General features: G+C 43.0%; 1 long non-coding RNA gene across 1 annotated transcript in view; it reads left to right on the top strand.

Annotated features, from left to right (window-relative positions):
* The first annotated feature begins 1,222 nt into the window (after nt 1–1,222).
* LOC132324056 (uncharacterized) overlaps nt 1,223–13,025 on the top strand; it is a 37,123-nt gene continuing 25,320 nt past the window's right edge. The window contains exons 1-2 of the long non-coding RNA XR_009485506.1: nt 1,223–1,311; nt 2,776–2,881. This is a non-coding gene — a long non-coding RNA (uncharacterized LOC132324056). The remainder of the gene's footprint in view (nt 1,312–2,775; nt 2,882–13,025) is intronic.

Here is a 13,025-nt window from a genome sequence, read left to right as displayed (position 1 = left end):
GCATCTATTGCTGTGGGAAGAATGAATGCAGTATATTTTTATTACACAAATTTGAAAATGGTATCAGTTGGTGTGACACTGCATCAATGCACTCAACTCCTCCCAATGCTCCCTTACTGGGTTGCGCTAGGGCACACTTTCAATGCCAACATCACCCATTTGAACAAAAAGATACAAACTCAAGAATTTCGATACATCATATGTTTCCGAGATGCAAATACACAAGGCAAAAGACACAGAATGAGAGAAGTGTTCATAAGCTTGAGCTGCTCTTCCACCAGTACGGGAGCTCAGACGGCATGTGCACAATCTCAGGTTGAGCTGCAGTTTTAGTTACAACACAGACATTTTCCTAACACTTTTCTGCATTTACCTCCTGCTTTTCTCGAATTTTTTAAGCATCGCAACTCAAATTTTTAAGAGCCTACCACCTCCCGCTAGGTTATCTCTCAACGCCAGCTGTCAGAGACTCATCAACAACTGGGCTTCCAGCACGTTCCTGAGCACGTAAATTACTTGTAGCGGGCAAGACTCCTCGTTTGTTTGGGCGGCAGAGCGGGGAGGCACTCGGAACTCCTCCAGCGCCTGGCAAACGCCTCCCCGCCGCGGGGGCGGCGAACATCCCGGCGAACATCTCGGGGGCTGCGGGCGCAGGTGGGACGCGGCCCCGCTGTAGCAGCGCGGCCACCGCGGGAGCGTCACGGCCACCTCCTCCCTTCCTCCGCAGAGCCCCGGCCCGAGCCCGAGCCCGCGGGCGGCTCCGGCGGGAGCCGCAGAGCCCCGCGCTGGCGGAGGCCGCTGCGGCGAGCGGGGCCGGAGCGGGGGCGGCTCCGGCGGGGCCGGGGCGCGGACAGGTGGGTGGCGGGCGGTGCGAGCGCGGCGGCGGGGGCGGGGGCGGACCGGCCGTGCGCAGGCGGCGGCGCGGATGCCGAGCCCCCCTCACGGCGGCGGCGGCGGCGGCGGCGGGAGCCCCGGCCCCGCGATAAAAAGGGAAGGGGCCGGAGGTGCGCGCCGCGGGTCCGCCCGGGCGCCGTGCGACAAAACGTGCCTGGAGGGGATAGAGGCAGGCTGAACCGGCGGGGGAGCGGGAGGCTGTGCCCACCGATGAGCCGCCTCCCTCCCTCGCTCCCTCCCTCCCTCGCTCGCTCCCGCCCGCCCTCCCGCAGGAATCCCGGGCGGAGCGGCGGCACCCGGGACGCGCGGCTCCCCGGGGCTGCGCGGCGGCAGCGGCGCGGAGCGGAGCGAGCGGGGGAGCCGCGCTGCGAGGAGGAGCCGCCGCCTCATCCTGCGGCACCGGCCCGGCCAGCGCAGGTGGGTGAGCAGCGCCCGCTCCCCGCCGCGGCCGTAGCGGTCACCGCTTGTCCCGGCGGAGCCACCGGAGCCCGTGTGCGGCTGGGGCGGCTCGGGGAGCGTGAGTGCGAGGGGTCCGTGGGGTGGGGGATGGCTCGGGGGTGGCGGCGGGGGCAGCGGGGCGGTGCCCGGCGCACCTGAGCGGCCGCAGCCGGGCTGGGATGGTGGCCGGGTCCCGGGGGAGCCTCTCCCGTCCGGGAGCGACCGGCGCTGCTGGGAAGGCGAGAGGGTTACTTGGACGTGCGCGTCGGGACGCGGGCAGCCTCGCCGGCTCTTGGGGATTTTATTTCTTTATTATATCATCTTCAGGTTTGTTTTTTGGGTTTTTTTTTTTTTTGTTTTCTAAGACCAACTTGTTCTTGGAAATAGCGTTTGATTTCGGTTTCTATTCCATTCAGTGTGAGGTTTCAGGTGGCGGCTGCGGGTGTCGCCGCCCTAGGGCAGCGCAGGGTGCGGGTGCCCGGAGCCTCCCGTGCTGCGGGGACACGAGTTTGTTCCTGCCCGCTCCGGACTCCGGAGCGTTTTCCCAGGGAGACGCGTGGTGGGAGCACTCGGGCGCCCGCTCCCAGGGATGGTGAGCAGTTCTCAGCTGCAGGAAAGGAGAAGGCATGTGCGTGCAAAAGCCAGGTTTCCCCCCCAGAGCTTGTACTCCGAAACTTCGCTATTCGGTGAAACCCGTGTTCTGAGCATCAGGAAGCTTTGGTTTTTCCAGGAAGACGTGAATTTTTTGGGTTTTTTCACATTTTCAAGGAAGGAGTAACGCGAGGGCTCCGGGTATACTATGTTTAGGTCTTATTTTGTTATAAATTGTTAATTTGGCAGGATCTGTGGCATATTGCTCAAAGTGCAGTAAGCCTGGAATAAATTGAATGGCTTTCACTGTAAAAAAAGTTCAAGATCACTGTTATTTCTATGAGATAATCTTTCAAATGCTAGCAATTTTTATTTGCATACATTTCCTTATAACCTATATAAGGTAACTAAACTGAGCATGGATATTATGTTTCTGTAAAACTATGTTCATTTTTCAGATGGAAGAACAAATCCAATTAGTTTTTTTGTATTTACCTAGTAATTAAGTGCAGATGTTTTTGCATTGCTGCTTCAGAAGTCATTTTGCTCTGTCAAGGTTATGATGTGTCCACCAAGCAGTGAGGGTAAAATAAAAATCTGCAAAGAGTCTGAGAGTTTTAAATGTCCTCTTGGTTTAAAAAGAATTGGGATTGCTTGGTGGTAATTCTTCTTTCTTTCTTCTTCAAATGCATTAAAGAGAAAAATATAAATAACTTGGTTTGAATATTGAAGTGCACCTTTTACAAAAGGGGATGCTTTAGAATGTTTGCCTAGAAAAACAAGGGAGCTGAAACATTGTGCTAATAGGATTTGCAGCATAAAATATTGCTAATTTCTCTTGTATGACTACAGGTGGCAGTGTAGAAGCCAAGAACAAAAATTGGCAGAAATTGTGTTCTGTGTATGAGAATATGAAGAGTGTACTCATGACTAAGCACAGGAACCTGGAAAACCACAGGTATGTGAAGTGATTCATGCAGCTGCCTATGGTGCTCCTGGTATTTACTGTATTCTGATATTCCTGGCTCAATAAGTATTTTTGGACCAATTATCACTTAATGGGTTCACAGTAAGAGCCTAATCAAAATGTCATGGAAAAATCTGTATTTGACTACTAAAAGTAGAAAAAATACTTTGAAGGCAGTATGGAAGGAGAGGTGGGATTTTCCTACTTTTCATGGTTTATTGTAACTATTGAGAATTGGAACACTAAGTAGCCTGAAGTTGGTTTTTTTTTAAATCCCTTTAAATAAATACATTTTATATTGATAAACCAAGCAGCAGTTACAGGCCTGGATATCCTTGAAAAGGAGAAACTTTAGATGCAAGAGACAAATTTGCATGTCTGGATATTTTGGATGTCTTATCAGTAAAGTTTTTTAACAAGCACTGAAGGATTGAAAGTGTGAGGAAAATTGCAGAATTAAGATGATGTAATTGAGAATTATATGTAATTTCAAATAAGTGTCCAGAGGAGATATGTATACCTTGTTAAGGGTTAAATCTTGTAAAATTAAAAAAAAGACAGCGCTGTTTACAATTAAGAAATAAAAGTAAAAATAAGCAGTATGTAATAAGAGCTCAAGATTAGGTCTCCTATTTCAAAGCACAGGGAAATACTAGATTATTTTAATAATTATTTGGTCATTAATTAGCAACATTAGAGTAGGACAAGCTTTTCTTGCATGTTTACCTTGATGTGCACAGCCTGTGGAAATTAGTCCATGGGTCTGCATTCCTGGATTCCTGGGAAGCCATGGAGGGTGACACAAACTCAAAGCTGGGGCTTGAGGATTTTTTAGAACTGATGAGTGGGAAGTTATCCTGGTAAGAAGCGTCAAAGTGGAATTATCACTGTGATCATGGATATATTTATAGTCTTGCACTTCCTTTTCTGGTCTAGGAGAGCAGTTTTTCTAAACCTTTCAGCTGCTCCTGAGAGAATGTGGTTCTACTGCAAATTCCCATGGATGACCAAGTCACCTTGTGTCAGCCCCTCTGCAGGAGCTGGCCTTGGGCATGGTTTGAGTTATGCCCAGTTGCAGAGAGAATGATTTATTTTGCTGTTAAAATGGGCCAAGTCTGTGCACCCCACAGGTACAACCAACCAGCTGTCACCACTAAACTGTTAAAATACTGTTAAAACTTGGCATTTTGGCATTATGGAATCCAAGTAGAAATTATTGATTATTTCCACCCAGAGCTTTAAGTAGTGACCAGGAAACCATAGTTCAGGTATGGCTTTGTGGGCACTCCAGCCCTGAAATTGTAAGGTCTCTGTTGGGGAATAGTAAGACCCTGATCTCTGTTTTTTGGGTACATCATAATGCTTTCAAAATACTGTGTACCTTGGATAGAATACCCTGCAAAGCTTTCAAAGTTCTTCAATTTCAAATGAAAAGGTGGCTAAATCTAGATCTTCAGGCTGGTGTGCATAACAGAGCTCTTCTAAGCCTCTGGCTGTCATGTTTTTCTTATTAGCTGTTACTTCTGAGTGAGCATCAGCACTAACTTCCATATAAACCAATAGTTATTTTATTATTGTGTGTTATTGAGCAACAGGGTTTAAATATCCATCAAAAACTCACACTAATATCCCTGATAAAGTTGGTTGAACTGTTTATGTAGTACAGGTCAGCATATGCTTATGGCTTTGTTGAACATTGTTGAGTTCATTAGCTTGTCCTAACACATTTAGAGAAAATGAAAATATCATTTGTCATTGGCACAAAATTTTAATGGGGTCTTCCATTACATCAAGTGCTGAAAATATTTTTTAAAAAATGGCAACTAAGCAGTGTGATGCTCAAGAGTTCAATTTACAGACACTTCTCTGTGCTAATTATGAAGTATTGACATAAATGAATGAAATCACTTGTTAAAGTGCCTTTTTCAGTGTATGGCAGTTATGTGTTCACAAGATGATTCATAACATTCAGCAATTTGTGATGAATTTCCCTGCCATTACAGGAGATTACTAAGTATCTGATGTATTTGCACTACAGTGGGTTACTTTAAATTAGATTTGATGGTGAAAAGGGAACCAGAACCATTTTCTATCAACTGAAGAATCAGGGCTGTTTTGTGAATCAGTATTGAATTTTTCTGCACTGTATGGCACAATTTACCCCTTACAATAAAATGCAAATGTTTGAGCATCTTGCCTATAAATACAGCAGTGACAGTGTGTGTGTGTGGAAGCTCTCAAAACTTCTTTTGTGTCGAAAGCTGTGTACATTAGAGCCAACAAAATGCAGCAGACTTGGTGTAATTGAAAGTAGAATTCATAGTAAGAAATCTAAATTTGGAATCTGAACACGTGAGGTCCCACTTTGAATCAGCAAGTCTTGGTTATGTAGAATACTCTTTGATTTGGTGAAGGGTGTGTTTGTAAGTACAGCTCCCCTCAACAGTGCAAAGAGGCTGCATCTTAAAAACCAGTTCTGGGCTTCTGTTTTGAGCTAAAAGTTGTGGCTGGTTATGTGTTCTGTTGTCTTAGGGAAGCAGTGTTTAAGGGCTTGCACAATCAGTCCTTTCATGCTATCATGCAGTGGCTGTGATCTGTTAGATTATAAAGCATGATTGCCCAGCAGTTGTGGGAAATGTCTGTTAGTGATACCAGAGTGTTACACAAGAAAAATTAAACTTTCTTACTCCTCTTTGCTTTCATAGGATTGTCTTGAAAATGGTTTGTAGGAACCTGAGGAAAGGATTAAAGATGCTGTATGGAAGGCAGAGAAGTTATTAACTTTTCACAAAATAAATAAATTCTTTAAACTTTCACAAGCACCAACTGTCCAGTATTAAAGATGGGTTTTTAGAAAACCACTAGAATGGTTTTAGATTTTTAGAAAACCAATGACTCCCAGGAGGATGAGGACAGTCTGAATCAAAGTCTCTAGGGGGAGAGACACCAAGTGAAAATTGCAATGGAGTTCAATGAGAATAAGCTTAAAACACAAGGAGTGTGTCTGAGGGCATTTAGCCTAAATCTTTTGGCTTCTCAGGTTAGAGGTTGATATAAGATCTCCAGTTAGAAAACAAAAATAAATAAAAGAAGCATTTACTTGCCCTCAAGAGTATTAATGCAGCTGTTAAACCAAAGGGATAGTTATGACACTGCAAGATGCTCATTGCAGATTAATGCAACTGAACTCTTGTGAAAGTCACAACGTGCAAAGTGTAAAGAAAATACTCTCAGTCAGCAAAGGTGTAAAGCAAACCTCCAGGCAGGTATTGCCACCTCTGTCTCCAGGGAGGCTGCCACTGGGATTCCATGAGGAGCTGTAATGCAGCAGGGCATCAAAGGAGAAATGACCCTGAAATTATATCCAAAAAAATCTCATCCTGTAGATGAGACCTTGCTGTCAAGTGACAGCCAAGCATCCTTTTGCTCTGAGAATTCCATTGTATGGTCTTGGTTCCAGGGGATGGAGAGACATCTGCTGCTGTGGAGTGTAACCAGTGCTGGAAGGGAGCATTTGGTAACCTTCCAACCACATGCCAAAGTGGCTTACAGCAGAAGGACTCTAGGCTGTCTTCTCATGGTGGAGAAGTGCTGGTGACATAAAGGCTGCCAAAAGAGTGCTGGAAGCAGCACATGAGTTGCTGGATAAAAGGTGAAGAATAAAGAGCTGTGCAGCATCAGTTTCCAGTGTAATCCCAATGTTCTGCATGAGGGCAAGCAAGAAAGGCACACAGGTCAAGGTGACACTGGCTGTGGCTGAAGTGTGTGGGGCAGAAGTTGATGAAGGTCACCTAGAGAACAGTCAAGGACTGCTGGAAAAATTAGGTCCTATTTAGACAGGAGCACAGAAGGACAGGCTGGCAGACCAAAATGGAAGTGTTTCTGTGCAAATGTTGGAAGAGTGGAGTGTAAAAGGGAGGGATTGATGCCTTAGTTCTGCAGTGAGTTATTGACAGTCCACATCTGCCATAGAGAAGGTATCAAGCAGGACACTGATTAGGGTTCCTGTGCACAGCCTGGTGAGAGGAGCTGTCAAGAGAAAATGCTTGCAGCCATTGTGGAGAGACTCAGAAAAAAAAAAAAGCCTATTTCCTAAAAACTGCTTCTCTGACTCTTTAAAAAAGTTTTGAGGAATATTTAGCATGGTTGAGCAAGATGTAAGGAACAGAAAGATACTTAGCAAAACTTTTTCAAAAATTTTAAAAAGGGGAAATTCATGCGAACTAAACATGAAAGATACAGTAAAACAAGTTAAAGCCTGATATATGATTTGTAAAAGGCAGAGGAACTTGTTATAAGTTCTTTCAAAACAATCAGAAATGGGACAGCCAATGGTCCAATAGATAACTAAACTCTAAAAGAGCTCAAAGCATATTGCACCTGTAGCTAAAGGACTGTGAGATAACAATGTTCACAGCAGCAGTGAAGCTGAGGGGGCCAAAGGTGATGCCAGCTTTTAAAAAGGCTTCTAGAAAGCCTGTGGGAAAGAACAGAACAAGTTTGACTGGCATTCATAGCAGCCAGTTTTCTGGTAAATACCATGGAGAAGAAAAGTGAAGCCTTCATGGACAGTTTGATGTACCAGGAAAGAGTCAGAACAGTCTCACAGGTCTGGTGGAGTTCTCTGAAGGCACTGCTGAGGTTGTGAGTAAGTGTGATTGATTTAGCTGGTGCAGTACACTGGGGTTTCAGGGACCCTTGTGAGAACGACTCACCCAAGGTGCTGAGCAAAATGAAACTGCTCTGCCATAAGAGGAATTTTTTTGTCCTAGACTGCTGGCCAAAAGATGAATAAATGTCTTGTTTAACAGAAGGGATGGATAGAGTTACTCATGGATCTGTGCTAAGTTTAACACCAGGATGCATGGTCACCTGGAAGGGAGAGTGGAGAATGATTCTAAGTTAATGAGAGGAGCATAAATGAAAGCCAGTTATGAAGAACCCAAGTGGGAGCTTGTCATGCTCAGTAACTGGGGCTGGAGCTTGCTGCTGGTGCTATGAATTAATGCATGTGGAGGAGAACAATCCTGCCGTTGTTGAGGTTATTAGCATGGAAGGAAGCAATGTGGTAGAGAGTTTGTCATGCCAAATCTGAGTATTGATCAAGAGTTTGGGATTGGTAAAAAAAAAAAGAAAAAATTAGGTAAAAATGGCTCACAATGCAGAAGTCTGCTATGCCAGTTTGTAAACTGCCTGTGCTTTTGTCTTGACCTCAGGGTGCTGTTCTGAGCCCTGGATTTAAAGGGAGAATAAGAGGGGGAAAAAAAAGGGGAGGTAACAGAACTAGAAATGGGTGGCAGAGATGATAAAGAGCAATTAAATAGATTGAGAACCTTCAGCCTGGCGAAGAAGCAGCAAAAGATGAAAATGATGAAAATCTATATAGGAGTGTAATGGAAAAAAAAAAAAAAGAACAGGGAATGTTCATTAAGTGTCTCTTGTAGTACAAGACCCAGAGGGATCAAATAAAATTATCAAGTGACAGATTCAGAACAAGTAAGAGGTGGTATTTTTTTCATAGTGCATAGTTTAGCTGTGAGCCACTGCACGTACTGCAGGATTATTTGGGTGTGGACTCAGTGCAAAAGCATCCACTCTTGCTTAGAAGAAACCAGAGCCCAGTCCCTGAAGGCTGCAGAGGGATCCCAAAGTCCATCCCTGCATGCTTTTCTTGTCCTGGTGCTCTTCCCAGACCTCTGCTCTCAGCCTTTGCTAAAGACACAATATGAGGATAGCTGTGTCTTTGGCCTGATTGACTGTGGTTATTAATACGTAAAATGAAGAAAAATTGCAGCCCCATACAGAAAATGCTGACCAAATGCCACTCCAGATACATAATACAAATATTGGTGAGGAAAACATGTTGAGAAGGACAGAGTTATTTTTTCCTTGGGCCTGATGGCTTCCCAAAGCAAAAAAAGTTCAGTTTTCTTTGAACAATGGACCAGTCTTTACTATACCACATTTTAGTGCTGTGGTTTAGTTGATATGGTGATGATTGGCCAAAGGTTGGGCTCTCTGATCTTGGAGGTCTTTTCCAGCCTTTATGGTTGTGTGATATGTGGAGTTTATTGCCCATACAAGGGAGTTAAGATTCTTAGTTCTGGAGGATCAGTATGCAGCTTTACTTTTGTCCTTGCTCAGACTGAGTTGGACACTTGTTATCCCTTGCAGTTTCTCTTGAGATGAACTGAATTAAAAAAACCTATATGCAAAAATAAACTGGAGAATTTTGGTTCAGGATAAAATGCTTATCAATATAAGAAAATTAAAAATAAAGGTTTTGAACATGGAAGATTAAATCTCTTTTCCTGTAAAAATGGTGATGTTACACCCAGACTTGTTCCTTATGCAAATGTAGAAGGACTAAAGCTATGTTAGAGTTGAACTGAGTAAGAACTTGGAGAGGATAGGTTGTTCAGAATAAACAACAACTTGGCCATTAGACATGAGAATGGCATTTAAATACTAAAAGTATTTGAAGTTATGAAACCAGGCTTGTGTAGCCTTCCAACCTAGTAATAAATGAAATTAAAGAAGAGTCTCCCAGTGATGGATCTTGGTGTGAGCACAACAGAATCAGCACAAACCCTGTGCTGGACCCTACAAGGAATCACAGGAGTGGGTGGAGCAGGGAGCACAAAGGTTAATCTAACCCAGGGATATTTGTCTCCTTGGGTTCCTGGGGTTGGTACAATACTTCAGCTTCCCCAGTGGGCGATGAGGAGCACCCCAAGCTGGTTTCTGCTCTGAATTACCTGCTGGAGGAGGTTCTGTCTGTCCACACTGGCTGCAGACTGATAAGGGGAACAAAGCAGACTGGGCTCCCTCAGTCAGAGCTGGCCTTTGAATATACCCATTCTATATGTTTGTCAGATCTGGTTTTTCTAGAGGTTTTTGTAGGTCACTTTTTTTTCCCCAGTGGTACTAAGATAAAAATACATGAAAAGACAAGACCAGCTAAACCCATTTTTAAGGGTTTCATGGAGAAGTGTCTGTTTCCTATGAAAGTTCAGATTGTCCCACAAAGTTTTCCATAGTTGCCTGTTAAACTGAGATCCATATTAAAACATGAGACTAAAATATTCTTCTGTTTAAAGGGGAAAAAAAAGTAAAATCAGAGATTTTTCTGAAATAAAATGAAGAATCCTGCAAAAAGATTAGATGGAGTTTTTGTAAATTGCAAAATTAAGGCAATAGAGTCTGTTTGAAAGAAAGGGTTAATTATTTACCCCACCTAAGACACTCATCTCTCTCAGTAATGGGAGAAGAATCAGTCCTGTCATTAGCTCAGTTATTTTGATGATTCCCTTGAATGGTCTTCAGTTCTCCCATTTGTTCAACAACAGCAAAACAGACTTAGGGTAATTTCTGAATTTTAATTTTCTGTGGTGGAATGTTATACCAAAGGAAAAAGTGTAGGAAAAAAATCTTGGTTTTCTCTTTATCCAGTAATTAACATAGTGAGGTAATGAAGCTGAACCACTGGCAGTCAGACACTGAAGGAGATTTGGGTCAGCACAGATAACAGCAAGGTTTGATTGTTCTCTGAAAAGAATTTGTTACCAGGCACTGTGGAACTGAACTTCACTAGGAACATAGTCAGAGGGTTAGGCTTTCATATCTATTTAAAATCATACTTTAAACTGTAGTGTGGGGTCTTAAGTGGTTAAAGGGATGCACCAGCCATGGCATATTTGCCAAGCAATTATTTATTCCAGTGTTATCTTAGAAAGTGGACACTGCTGTATGGTTTTGCTTTTCTTTTTAATTGAGTGGAATCAGTTATTTGGAAACTATTGCAGTTATATTTTTCTAATACAAGATCCTCTGAGAAAACAGGTTGTTTATTTCAGTATTATAAAGCTTGTGCATACATACCTTTTTTTTATTTTCCTTTTTATCATCAACTACACTTGTATTTCTCATTTTTGGGGGGGAGGGTGTCAGGCACTGTAATTATTCTCTGTTGCCTTGCAAATAGTTGATTGTACTTGTTAGTTTTTATCTGGATAGTTCTTAATGTTCCTGATAATTGAGGTGGTTGTGTGCTATATAATGAAAATAATAATAATTCTGAAGTCAAAATGAAAGTCACATGCTGCCTTTGATTCAGATTTTGGTTTAAGAAGTCTGTGTTGCTCACAGAGAAAGCTGTAAACTCTTATGAAACCTTTGATGAAATGGAAGCCAGGGCCCAAAGCAAATCAGAAATCTGCTTATCAGGTCTCTCTTGAGCCCAGTGGCGAGGCACAGACGCTCTTCTGGCATCACCTCCTACAGCCTTGCGTCCTGCTGCCTCCTGAGGATGCACAGAAATTCCAGGTCCTCTAATTTCAGACCCTGAAACCTTTGCCAGTTTGCTTTTTCAGCTTTTAGCTATGCCTTCTTTTCTCATTTTGCTTTTCTGTTTGTTTTTTTCTTTGCTTCACGGCAGTTTTACCTTTAATCATCAAATTTATATTTGGAGTTTTTTTTTTAAATTTTGATCCATCTTGGTGCTTCCTGACACACATAAGCATAGTCTCCATAGCTGCTTTACCCCATGCCCAAATAATTTCTAATTGGAATGAATATTTACCAGCATATCAAACACAGACCTAACAATGCTCTCTCCATTGACCCACACTGGGTTATTTTATGAAGTTTGAAGAAGTTTTTTTGTTTTTTCAGTCAGAACAAGCTGGGCTACCCTAAATGGTGATGTGCTGTGCCAGCTTGCTGGTGGCAAATGCCTTAAGAGGGTTACTCAATTTAATATATTTTTCTTCACCAGGTAAACATTCATATGATCCTTTACAGAGACCAACCAAGAACTGACAACTTTTTAAACTCTGTTTTCTCAAATGCTTTCCCATGTGGGTATTTGCCTGTTGAATTTTTTCAGTCTGTAAAGGTGTAAGATTTTCTTGGCTGTGGTGAAGATGCTTTTGAGCAGAGGGTTCTGTTGGATGGTTTGTGGAATTTCAAGGAGCTGCAGCATCCAGACACAGCAGCTGCTCTGGGGCAAAGTTTCCTCATCCTTCTTCATCAACCCTGATTTTCTTAATTTTCACTCCCAGAGAAAAGGAAGGCCAGGGGGACCTTGATGCTTTCTACAACCCCCTGAAAGGAGGCTGTAGCCAGGTGAGCTTGGTCTCTTCTCCCAGGTCACAGTGACAAGACAAGAGGAAATGGCCTCAAGTTGCACCAGGGGAGGTTTAGATTGGATATTAGGAAAAAAATATAATGGGAGGAGTGGTCAGACACTGGAACAGGCTGCCCAGGGAAGTGGTGGAGTCACTGTCCCTGCAGATATTTAAGACACGGGGGACAATTTGAGTGGTGGATTGATGGTTGTATTTGATAGACTTAAAGGTTTTTCCAGCCTAAACAATTCTATGATTCTATCAATTTCTTGCAAAAAATATCTTGGGAATCTTTTATTTAACAAAGTCTGTGGAAAGAAACATTTACCCCCTGCCCCCCAACCCAGCTCCCCTGTAAACAGACCAAGAAATGTCAGCCTAAAATAGAATTGCTTTGTATTTCTGAGGCTGAGGAATGGAGCAGAGTGGAGGTAGTGCTTGTAATGACTTCTGAAACCTTTAAAAGGTAGCAGTCCTTCCAAGAAGTCTGCTGTAGCTCCTTTGATTCAGCAAAACTTAGAAAACACATAAGAATTTGAAGCCAGGTGGATTACTTAATTCAATAGATAGCTGATTTATGACTGCTTCAACAATTACTTTAGGTTTTATTTCATTTTTATTACTCAAGATAAAAGAAAGTTTTGTCCCACAGAAATTTCCTTGTGTTTTATGTCTCATTAATTAATGCCTTGGAACATAGTGAGGAGGTGATCAAACCTATGGATGATAAAAAGCTAGGAAGATGGAAAATTCTTAGGTAGTTAGAATTAAATCAAGCTTACCTGTGAAGTTTTTGGGGAGCTGTATGTTCTAAAAAATGAAGTTTTAGAAAAATATGTAACTGATCTAAAAAGCACAGACATTAAGTAACTTAGTGAGCAGTGGCACTCCAGCCAGAATTTTGTAATTAGCTGTAAGAGTTGAAATTGTTCAGTGGAAATGAGGAATGTGTGCCTAGATTTCATGTCCATCAGGCTCTTTGCATTTAATGCAATCAGAGGTTAGGA

This window comes from Haemorhous mexicanus, chromosome 2, assembly GCF_027477595.1.
Source record: "Haemorhous mexicanus isolate bHaeMex1 chromosome 2, bHaeMex1.pri, whole genome shotgun sequence".
In the NCBI taxonomy this organism is placed as follows: Eukaryota; Metazoa; Chordata; class Aves; order Passeriformes; family Fringillidae; genus Haemorhous; species Haemorhous mexicanus.
Note: the sequence above shows the minus strand (reverse complement) of the source record. Positions and strands in the feature narration are given on the sequence as shown.